The 12,046-nt window shown below is 38.0% G+C and overlaps 1 pseudogene; it reads right to left on the reverse strand.

Annotated features, from left to right (window-relative positions):
- Positions 1–7,040: 7,040 nt before the first annotated feature.
- LOC102821091 overlaps positions 7,041–12,046 on the reverse strand; it is a 56,056-nt pseudogene continuing 51,050 nt past the window's right edge.

Here is a 12,046-nt window from a genome sequence, read left to right on the forward strand (position 1 = left end):
GGCCACCACCCCAGCAGTCCTCACACCAGACACTACAACGCCACCGTCTCCATGGCCCACCAACAAGAGCGGAGAGTGTAGAAGTCTTGATGCAGCACTGTAGTATAAGCACAGGACTGCTGGCCAAGGTAGTGGTTTAAACCCACTAGCTGATCGATCCTTGGAACCCCTCTGCAGGGTTGCTATGAGTAGGAACCAACTCTGTGACACTTAACAACAACAGCAACAGTAGACTATGGGGCTTTTGGTGTGGCACTGTAGGGTTAACACTAGACAACGAACCACAAGGTCAGCATTTCAAACCCTCCAGCTGCTCCTCAGAAACCCTATACAGGGTCACTGTGAGTTGCAACCAATTCGACTGCACCTAACAACAACAGTTGAGTGTAGGACTAGAGGCAGGAAAGCAGCTAAGGAGCTACTATAAGTGTTCCAATGATAGATAATGGAATTCTACTTATTTCAGAAAACTGGGGAGAATGAAAATGGATCATTTGCAGGCATCTATATCTAGTATCCATGTAAACTTTCACATTAAAATTAAAAGTCAGTTCTTCAGACGTGCTAGCCACATTTCAAGTAGTCAGTGACCCCATGTGGCACCTGGCTGCCATAACAGAAAGCATAACTCTAGACAGTGGCGATGAACCATACTGGTAATAAGCTATAGTTTCTAATGTTATGCCTTCTTCCCATCCTGTCCATTGGCATGGTGTCCTTTAAATAAATTAAATGTAATCAAATGATAATAAAAATAAAAAGACTTGCTTAGGAAGACCCTTCTGGGAATGCATCTTCTTTGATATCTTGGTGTGGCACTATAAGATAAGTACTGGACTGCTAACCATAAGATTAGTGGTTCAAACCCACCAACCTTTCTTCCAAGACCCTATGCAGGGTCGCTTTGCATTGGAACTGACTCAATGGCACTTAATAACAACAACAATCTTCCTGGTAATTACAAGCTCATTCTTATTTAGAGAATAGAGCATATGTGACTTCTGAAAGGGTAACTTATTACAATAATAATGATTTTTCCCATTATTAAGGCAAAATACCAATAGATTTACTTTTCCATTCTACCACTATTGACCACTTATTAACCAGCTATAAGAAGAAAATGACTCATAACGTTTACTTGCCCCTATTAGAACATCTTGTCTTCTTTTTAAGTTTTTTATTTCTTGGATCTTGCTATATACTCTGCTCTCCAGTTCCTACCACTAACTGTAATTTCTTTAAACAGACAGTTACAAGGTCAATATTTTTCAAGACGTCTGTCTTGTGGGTTGTGGTCTTGATATCAAAATCACAGCATATCCAGTAGAGAGCACTGCTGTAATTTAACGTCTCCGGGATGATTTCTATTTGGCTATGTACCCAAGACACATGTTTACAAAGACTATTCATGTTGTACTTTTGACAGCTTATATTTCCAAAGAAATTCATCATTTCAGGTGTGAAAGACAAGCTTGACATTAATTTGTTTCTCTCTGGAGCAAATTGTTTTCAACTACACTCTAGAGTTATTGAGGAAAATATTGAAATCCAGACTTAGAACATGGAAAAGTACTACAGTTGCAGTTGAGGGTACACCTCTGTATGTCTTTGCTGGTTAATTTCTTGCCTTGGCTGATTTCCACCCTCTTGACTTTCAGTAATAGCAGAAGCAATTGCATAAGCAGATTAGCCAATAGTCAGACACAAGTTTTATTACTTTGCCTCCCCATAGCTAAAACGAAGATAAAACCAATAAAAATAATGCAAAATTCAGCTCTCAATTGCCACATGCCTTCCCTAAATCCTAGCAAATAGTTATAAAGAAAACTTTCCTAGCTAAAATTAAAAGCTCTCTTTGGACACTGACTGCCCTAAATATTCTACTTTGCCATCAGCAAGGACACTGGCTGCCAATGTAAACAGGTCAGCAATTGTTTGGAATTGTTGTTGTTGTTGTTATGTGCCGTGGAGTCAGTTCTGACTCATAGTGACCCTGCACAGGGTTTCCAAGACTGAAAATCTTTACGGGAGCAGAAAGCCTCATCTTTCTCCTGCAGAACAGCAGGTAGTTTCGAACTGCTGACCTTGAGGTTAGCAGCCCAATTCGTAACCACTACATGTCTGGAATAGTTACTAAATGTTACACCATCCTTTGTTGGAATATCATTGTTAGGTCATCATGGGCAGGCACTTCTAAGTGTATAAGGGCTAAGTTTGTATTAAATTTTTAAGTGCCTTCAAATTGGTTCCGACTCATAGCGACTAATGAGTTTGAAGTGCTGACCTTGTAGTTCAAACTGACCTTCTGATCCAGTGCTTATCCTACAGTGCCACACCAGGACTCCTTGTATTAATTCATAGAGGGAAAATAATAGATTAACTAATATCTTGCCCCCAAAAAAGTCATCTTCTCATCTTCTCAGATCTACAATTGATTCAGAATAAGTGTTCTGAACAATCTAGATCTCCATTTTCAAGGAAACCCAATGTCCGTTAACACCTAATTCACAGAGGACTTGGGTTTGAGGAACAACAATGAGAGTAAAAGTGTTTTTTTATAAAGAGGATCTTCATAATAAACATATATGATCACAATTGGCAAGATTTTAGTGATCACCCCAAAGGGTCACATTAGTCAGTGACAGAACTGTTAACAAGGGTCCACGTGAGTGGAGTTTACTTAAACATTGCTCCAACTTTCATTTCCTGCCACCCCCAGCTATCTTTAAGAGAGATTCTAATTAAAAAATAGAATATTCCTAAACAGGCAACAGAAAGTTGGAAAAAAGAAAGATGGAAAAGGGTCTGAATCATCTCTTGATCTAATCTAATAATGAGGCACATAGAAGAGTTAATTTATTTTCTACATCACTAGGAAAATCTATAACAAGTAGAAGAGCTGTTCTGATGATTGTCAAATAACTTTTAACATTGTTGCTATTAAGTGTTGTTGAGTCCAGTCCAACTCATAGTGACCCTGTACAGGGTTTCTTAGCAGCAGCTAGTGGTTTTGAACCACTGACCTTGTGGTTCTCAATCCGATGCTTTTCCTACAAGGTGACAGCATTAATCATTAATATACTGAGCTAATTTGTAAACATTCTCCTCTGATACATCATTTCTAGGGAGAGGGATTCGGTGCATGCTTTTATTTTCATACTTTAAACAAATTAATTAATATGGTATTGTTCTATAACAGTTTCCCCAAAAATTATATTTAACACTATCTTCCTAAAAGTACGGAGTATGAGAGGACAATCTCTTGTTAATTTTGCATAGTTGGAAATACAGCTCTACTACTCATGACTCTCATAAAGTGTTTTCTTCATCTTTGCATCCCTAATGTCTACCTAATGGTTAACACATAATATTTGTTGTTGTTGTTAAGTGCCTTTGAGTTGGACTTTGAGTCCAACTCATAGTACCCTGTACATAGTTTACAAGGAGTGGTTGGTGGGTTTGAACTGCTTACCTTGCATCTAGCAGTCCAGTACTTATCCTATAGCACCACATCAGGACTCCAACGTTTAGTAGGTACTTATAATTACCTGTGGGAATTAACTGAGCACAAAGTTATATTACACAAAGTTGTTTTCCCAGAGGTCAGAATTATCAGTCTTAAAGATGTTGATGTTAATAGGGTCTGGACACTATCAAGAAAAAATAAAAAGACTGGGACAAGTAGATGGAAATGAATCCTATTTTGGGGAATATTCGCCTAACCAAGTCATGACTGGTTGGGCCAAGAATTAGGGTTTATTGATAAATAATAGTAAATAACTGAAGTCAAGTATATCCAGAGCTAATGATATAATTTGGGATCAACCATATTGCTTACGTGTATTGAAAGACCACAGAGACAAAAAAAGAGTCAAGCAGAAAGACAAAGAGACAAGAGCCAACGTGGCCACAAAAATAAAGTAACCTTGGTTTCTGATTTGTCACTTCCTGATTCTAGCCCCTTGTTGGTTAACCTGACCTTTCTGCCCCTGGTCCCTTAGGAAATCTATGTAATTTCTTCTGTTTACTGGATTTAGCCAGTTCAGGTTAGAGAGCAGGAGTGTTGACTATAATGGTGGTGGTGTTTATGTGCCGTGGAGTCGGTTCCGACTCATAGTGGCCCTGAACAGGGTTTCCGAGTATGTAAATCTTTATGGGAGCAGAAAGCCTCATCTTTCTCCTGTGGAACAGCTGGTAGTTTCGAACTGCTGATCTTGATTCTCGCAGCCCGATTCATAACCACTACGCTACCAGAGCTCCTTGCTTGACTATAATACAGGATATTAAAGCATTTCTGAGAGGGCTAAGTATGGGTACAGGGGTACAGGCTGTTGAGGTTATATTCACAAAGTGCCTGACTAACCTGAGAAAGAGAAGGATTCTAATTAACAGATTTGACTGTCTTATCTACTTGATTATTAAGACTCTTTTAAAGAAGTTGGGTTCTTCTGTGAGCATTAACTAAATCTTTAGGAGCCCACTTTGAGTGTGGTGGGTCTGTAGGATAAGTACCAGACTGTAAGCAACAAGGTCAGAAGTTTGAACCCACCAGCCACTCCTTGGAAAAAAGATGAGACTTTCTACCCCCACACAAAGATTGATAGCCTTGGAAACCCTATACAGAGTTGCTGTGAGTCAAAATCGACTCGATGATGCAACAGCAGCAACAACATCCACATAGGCCTTTCTAAACCTTCTTTATACCTCCAGTTTCCCTCCTTCCGAGACCTGTAAGGTGATACTGCTGTGTACCGTGCTTCTGTCCATCTTTCCTTTCTGCACAGTACACCAGATAAAAGGCTCAAATTTCCACCCAAAAGGTGGACTTCCTTTCTATTTTCCCTCAAGGCCACTATTAGACAAATCAATGCAACAGGGGGAAAAAAAATCATAACTTAAAAAAAAAAAAAGTCCCTTACCAGAAGCATAGTTGTCAGCAGTTTGCCATGGTGAAGTGGGCCTGGCTATTCATTCTGCTTTTCACCAGTTGCCATGGTACTGAATCTGACTCACAGCAACCCCAAGCGTAACAGAGTAGAAATGTGCTCCATAGGGTATTCAACGACTACTTTTATCTAGGTTGATTGCCAGGGATTTTTTTCCCAAGGCTTCTCTGGGTGGATGCAGACCTACAACCTGTTAGTTAGCAGCCATGCAAGTAGCCATTTGCATCAAAGATACCCCCTTATGAAAAGACTGAATAAGAAAGAGAATCTCTTGCTCTGAGCTGATGAAGGCTTGATGGGAAGCCAGGTCTGAATTTCTTGAGGCCTGAACATCAACTCCTTCTCAAGCACCCTCATGTGGTTGTCTTTTTGAAGATAAAATGCATATACTGTACAGTTACATAGAATGAGTAGTTCCCAAAGATTAGAAGCTGAGGAGATGCCCTAATAGCGCTCAGTTGAAGTTTATCAAAGGTAAATAAGCTTTCATGGTGCAAACCAAGTTTTTAAATGTACAAATGGTTCAGGGAATCTCAGAGAATCTAGCAGCATATGTAAGTTTCTTGCGTATTTGCTTTATTATCAAGAAAATATTTATTAAGCATCTACTTTGTGCTAGACAGGAGTCTTGGTGGCAGAGTGGACAAAGTTTTTTAGCTTAACTACAAGGTCAGCAGCTCTAATCTACTAGCCATTCTAAGGGAGAAAGATGAAGTGGATTCCATAAAGATTTACAGTCTCAGAAACCTTAGGGGATAATTCTACTGTGTCCTATAGTGTTGCTATGAGTCGGAATTGACACTCTGCTAGGTGCCAGGAGTATGGACTCAAAATACGCTCTTGACAAGAGGCTTTTCCAGTATCCACTGATAACCTTGTGATGACTGACATTATCCCTTCTGTACTTTCTTTTACTTTAAAAAAAAAAAACATTTTGTTTTAGTTTCACATTAAAATTAGTACTTTGTTTAAAATCCACACAATGTTGTCAATTTGAGAAGAAATTCATGGTAATATATAGATTGATTTTGCCATTTGAATTCTAGGGTTTTTTCAGACTTTGTGGTTGGGAGGGCTAGGGGTGAAAAAGAGAACTTCTTTGATAAAATTCCAAGAAACAAAATAGATAAACATATTTTTAAAACATGAACCATTAGAGAATGAGATCTGAAATCAAGAGTAACTTCAGTTTTGGCAGCCCCTGCCTTGTCTTTTTTTCCTCCTATTTTAAAGTGTAGGCTTCTTAAATTAGACTAACTAAAGCAGGATAATGGATCACTGGCTCCGATCTCTGACATAGCAAGTGATGAATACAAAGAAAACCAGCACACTCACATAAAATCAGACAATCCCATTCCCTACACTTCTGGTAGCGTAGTGTTTATGAATCGGGCTGCGAACCGCAAGGTCAGCAGTTCAAAACTACCAGCTGCTCCATGGGAGAAAGATGAGACTTTCTGCTCATGTAAAGATTTACAGCCTTAGAAACCCTGTTCAGGGTCGCTATGGGTCAGAACTGACTCAATGGCACTTAACAACAACACTTCATGATAAAAAATATCAATACTTTTAGTAAAGACTCAGACTTCATCCTTATCATCTACTTGCCTCATCAATGGGACTTCAAAGTCATAATCATCAATATTCATATAAACAGGTAATAAAAGTTCAATTGATTTTTCTTTTAAAGTACAAGTAGGAAAAGAAGTGATAATTTTTAAACTAAAACCTTTCAATAGTTTTTTTTATTATTATTATTACTATTCAGCTTGCTATCATTTAGCAAAAATAAAAATGTTTGTAGTGTTCATCTCAAATCTTATTACTTTACCATTGTGTGATACCTTCCATTAAAATCCGAAGATTAAGCAGTCGATCCAATGATCAATTTGAAATGGCTTTCACTGGGGGTTGGGGAACCTGAGGGAGTGAGTGACAAAGAGAAGACCAAAAGCCAAAAAGTTAACTTAAATATACAAAATGAGAGAAAGAAAATGTTCAACAAATAAAAAAAAAGCATTCAAAGCCATAGTCAAAATCATGCTCTATCTAAAGTAGTTTCTTTTATTTTCTAAAAAAGCTCTCCCCAAACCATCACTTGTAATCATCCCCAGACAAGGCTTCATCTTCAGACCCTTCATCACCAGATTTTTCTGGTAGGGAGCTGGCAGATGTTTCCTATCCTGGAGGGCTTTCTGGTTCCTCATCATCTTCTTTGAGGGAAGGCATCTTTTCCTTTGATGCCGTTGAAGCTTCAACAGCCCACTTTCCCTTTGCCTTTCACTGGCCTCGGTGTTTGGACTTTTCTTTTCTCAGGTTTGGACTTCTTAACTATCTTTTTGTTTTTCTTTTATGAACTGCCATAGTGACTATCATCCTTATCTTCCATTAGGAAATCTTCATCACTACCAGAATCTTTTTCTTGGAATGATGCCTAGTCCTCTTGTTCTTCCTCACTACCCACATATTCCATGAGAATCTCTCTCTGCTTAGAAGCTGCTCTATATGCTGCCTTATTAGTTGCTGGCATACAGATTTATTGTCTTCTTTTTCATCTTCACTATCCTCTGTTGAATGAAAGTTGTCCTTCTTTGTCTTCATGTCTTTTCCTTCAGATACCTCACTATTTTCTGTGAATTCTTTCTAAATTGCCTCTTATTTTTAACTTCTTGGGGAGATGATCACATTTTCTTTGCTGGAGGACCCAGATCTTTTCCATAATCTTCAACAGCATCAGCAGATTCCTGATATTGAATAATCAATGTTTCATACTATTGTGTACATTACTAATATTTGTTTATCCAATCTTCCACCAATGGACATTTAGGTTGATGCTATCATTTAGCTATTATAAATAGTGCTACAATGAACACAGATGTGCATGAATTGTGCTGTGACTTTTATTTCTCTAGGATATATACCATGTAGTCCAGGATCTATGGTATTTCTAGTTCCAACCATTTGAGAAAGCACCATATTGTTTTCTACAGTCGCACCAGCAGTGTATAAGAGTTCTAATCTCTGCACATGCTTGCTTACATTTGTTATTTTCTGTTTTTTTGAACTTTGATACTAATGTTGAAGTGAGATGATATCTCATGAAGAACCTGTACATAGATCAAGAGGCAGCCATTCAAACAGAACGGGATACCAAATGATTTAAAATCAGGAAAATGTGAGCCAGGGTTGTATTCTTTCACCATACTTATTAAATCTGTATGCTAAGCAAGTGATCTGAGATGCTGGGTTATATGAAGAAGATTGCATCCAGACCGGAGAAAGACTCATTAACAACTTGTTATATGCAAGAGATACAACCTTGCTTGCTGGAGACAAAGAGGATTTGAGATACTTATTGATGACGATCAAAGACAATAGCTTTCAGTATGGATTGTACCTCAAGTTCTCACAATTGGACCAATAAATAGCATCATGATAAATGGAGAAAGATTGAACTTGTCAAGGATTTCATTTTGGTTGGATCCACAATCAATGTACACAGAAGCAGCAATTAAGAAATCAAACAACATATATTGCACTAGGCAATCTGCTGCACAAAACCTCTGAATTATTAAAGAACAAAGCTATCACTTTGAGGACTAAGGTGTGCCTGGCTCAAGCCATGGTATTTTTATAAACACTCGACCACAATGTCGATTTGAATCATAAAGTCGACAATTCAAATCCACTAGCTTCTCCTAGGAAACCCTATACAGGGTCACTATGAGTCATAACTGACTTGACAGCACTTAACAACAAGAGTAATGCATAAGAAAGCTGGACAATGAATAAAGAAGAGCGTAGAAGAATTGATGCATTTGAATTATGGTGTTGGAGAACCATAAAATATCATGGACTTCCAGAATAACAAACGAATCTGTGTTAAAAGAAATATACCTGGAAAGCTCCTTAGAAGCTAGGATAACAAGACTTGTCTCTCATGCTTTGGACATGTTGACAGGAGGGGCCAGTCACTGGGGAAGGACATCATGTTTGAAAAAGTAGAGGGTCAGTGAAAAAGAGGAAAGGTTTTACATTTATGTCTTAGATCCATCTTATTTTGTTTTTGTATATGGCTGGAGATATGGGTCTTGTTTAATTCTTCTACAAACGGATATTCAGTTTTGCCAACATCATGTGTTAAAGAGACTTTCCCCCATTTAATGCGTTTTGGCCTTTGGTCAAAGATCAACTGACTTGTAAGTGAATGGATTGACTTCTGAGTTCTCAATTTTGCTTCACTGATCTATTTGTCTTTTGTTGTAGCCATACCAGGCTGTTTTTACTACTGCAACTGTGTAGTAGGTTTTAATATGTAAAGTGAGAGGTCTAATTTGTTCTTCTTTAGTAATGCTTTGCTTATCCATTCATTTATCTGGGATCTCTTTTCTTTCCATATAAAGTTGGTGATTAGATTTTCCATCTCTTTGAAGAATGATGTTGGAATCTGAACTGGGATTCATTACATCTATAGATCACTTTGGACTTTGGGTAGTATTAACATTTTAATAATGTTAAGTTTTCCTATCTATAAGCATGGTATTTTCTTTGATTTATTTAGTTCTCTTTTGGTTTCTTGTAGTAGTGTTCTGTAGTTTTCTTTCTATAGGTCTTTTTTTCCTCTGGTTAGATTTATTCCTAAGTACTTCATCTTTCAGGTGGCTATTGTAAATGGTATTGCTTTCTTGAATTCCTTTACAGAGGTCTCCTTATCAATGTAAAAAAATCTGACTGATTTTTGTATGCTTATCTTGTGTCCTGCCACTTTGCTGAATCTTTCAATAATTTTCTTGCCAAGTATTTAGGATATTGTATGTATAGAATCATGTTTTTGTTGTCGTTAAGTGCCATCAAATTGGTTCTGACTCATAGCGAGCCAGTATAGGGTTCCCAAGGAGCAACTGGTGAGTTTGAACTGCTGACCTGTGGATCAAACCCACCTTGCAGTCCTGTGCTTATCCTACAACACCATACCACTAGAAAGAGTTTTACTTCTTTGCCAATGTAGATGCTTTTAATTTCCCTCTCTTGCCTTATACCTATGATTCCCCAAAAGGGTAGCAAATAACTTTAAAAATATACATTAGAATTAATGAGGGAATAACAGGATAAAAGAATGTGTAAAAAGTTCAATTTTGCAGAGTTGTTGTTGTTAGGTGCTATCGAATTGGTACCGACTCATCGTGACCCTATGCACAGCAGAACGAAACACTACCCAATCCTGGGCCAACCTCACTATTGTTGCCATGCTTGAGTCCATCGATGCTACCACTTGGCCAATCCATCTCATTGGGGGTCTCCCTCTTTTTCTCTGACCCTCCACCTTACCAAACATGATATCCTTTTGCAGAGTAGACAACAGATTATTAACCAAATGAAGCACAAATAGATCAATTTGTTTTTGTCATAGATTGAATTGTCTTTCTTCAAAATATGTGTCCTTGTGGCTAGATCATGTCCTCCATTTATTGATCTGCTATAACGATTTTGTGTGTTGTAAATCTTTATCTCTGCCTGTTGTTAATGTGGCAGGATTAGATTTTGTTAAGGAGGATTACATTATGTTTGTTATGCTAATGGAGCTGGATTAGGGTGGGAAACAATTTACTCAAGTCACAACCTTGATCCTATGTAAAGGGAGTTTCCTGGAGAGTGATCTGCTTCACTGTTTATTTTATAGGAGATAAAAAGGACAGAGAAGTGAGCAGAGATGGAAGATGCTCATTACCACAAGAAAGAAGAGCCAGTAGTGGAGTTTATCCTTGGGACCCAGGATTCCCTCAGTAAGAAATTCCTAGACCCAGGAGAAGATTAATGCCAAGATACATGTAGATCTCTAAAGAACACTGAAAGGAGACAAGGACTTTCCCCAAGAGCCAAAACGAGAAGACACCTTACCCAAAGCTGGTGCCATGAATTCAGACTATTAACCTCCTAAACTGTGAGAGAATAAATTTCTGTTTGTTAAAGCCACCCATTTATGGTATTTCTGGTATGGCAGCACTGGTGCTGGTGGTGGTAGTGTGCTGTGGAGTAAGGTTCTGACTCATAGTGACACTGTATCGGGTTTCCGGGGCTGTAAATCTTTACAGGTGCAGAAAGTCTCCTCTTTCTCCTGCAGAACGGCTGGTAGTTTTGAATTACTGACCCTGAGGTTTGCAGACTGACTCATAACCACTATGCTACCAGAGTTCCTTATGGCAGCACTAGATAACTGAAATAGTCCCGTAATCTTTTAAACTATAAGACAAAACCAAAAACCACAGGGAAAGATTATTTTGTTTAGTAATTTTAGTATCTTTAAATTCCTGTGAATTCCTTTTGGCATTTATTTAATTCTTGGACTTTATGATCATTCAAAATTATGTATTTTGTAAACTTGTATAAATTTGTTTGGCTACTCTTCCCATGACTTTTCTGCATAGGTTCATCTACTTTCCTGGAGAGAAAATAATTTCTCAATCTTTCTCACAGAAGGAATGTGAAATAGGTAGAACCTAAGGCAAGCTTTGGATTTGACCTATCCTTGAGGATGGAGTCACCACTTGATCTGGTGAGAAGAAAGAGAGAGATGATAGAGGAAGAAAAAGGTAATAAAAAGGAAAAAAAAAATGGTCATAGGTGAAGGTGGCAGACTCGAAGACAATTTGATCTCACAATTTTTGATCTCACAATTCCAAGTACAGTTTTTGCAGCATATTATTTATCATTTAAAGATTTTAAACATTATTCAATAATACTATTTGCCAATATAAATATCTTGTCTTGTACATGTACTATGAACTCAAGCTGGTCAACACTAAAGCTTAAGTGATATCTTCTGTAAGCAGTTGCTAATGCTGAGAGAGTTGTTGCAGATAAAAAAGCAAGGCCTCTATAACCGATTGGAACACCTAAAATGGGGCTACAACGTGCCCAATGAAGGAGGCTTCCTTTGGAGCCTCTGTATTACATAAGACTATAGGTGGAAGCCTGAACTACATCCAGATCTTCAGAGATGGGAAATTTCCACTTGAAAGGATGAGCAGACCAGCCTGGAGTGGCTAGAAGAACAGAAGATACTTCTTGAAAGAAAGCCCTACAGGAAAAATACAAAACAA

Source organism: Chrysochloris asiatica, unplaced genomic scaffold, assembly GCF_000296735.1.
Source record: "Chrysochloris asiatica unplaced genomic scaffold, ChrAsi1.0 scaffold00190, whole genome shotgun sequence".
Classification (NCBI taxonomy): domain Eukaryota; kingdom Metazoa; phylum Chordata; class Mammalia; order Afrosoricida; family Chrysochloridae; genus Chrysochloris; species Chrysochloris asiatica.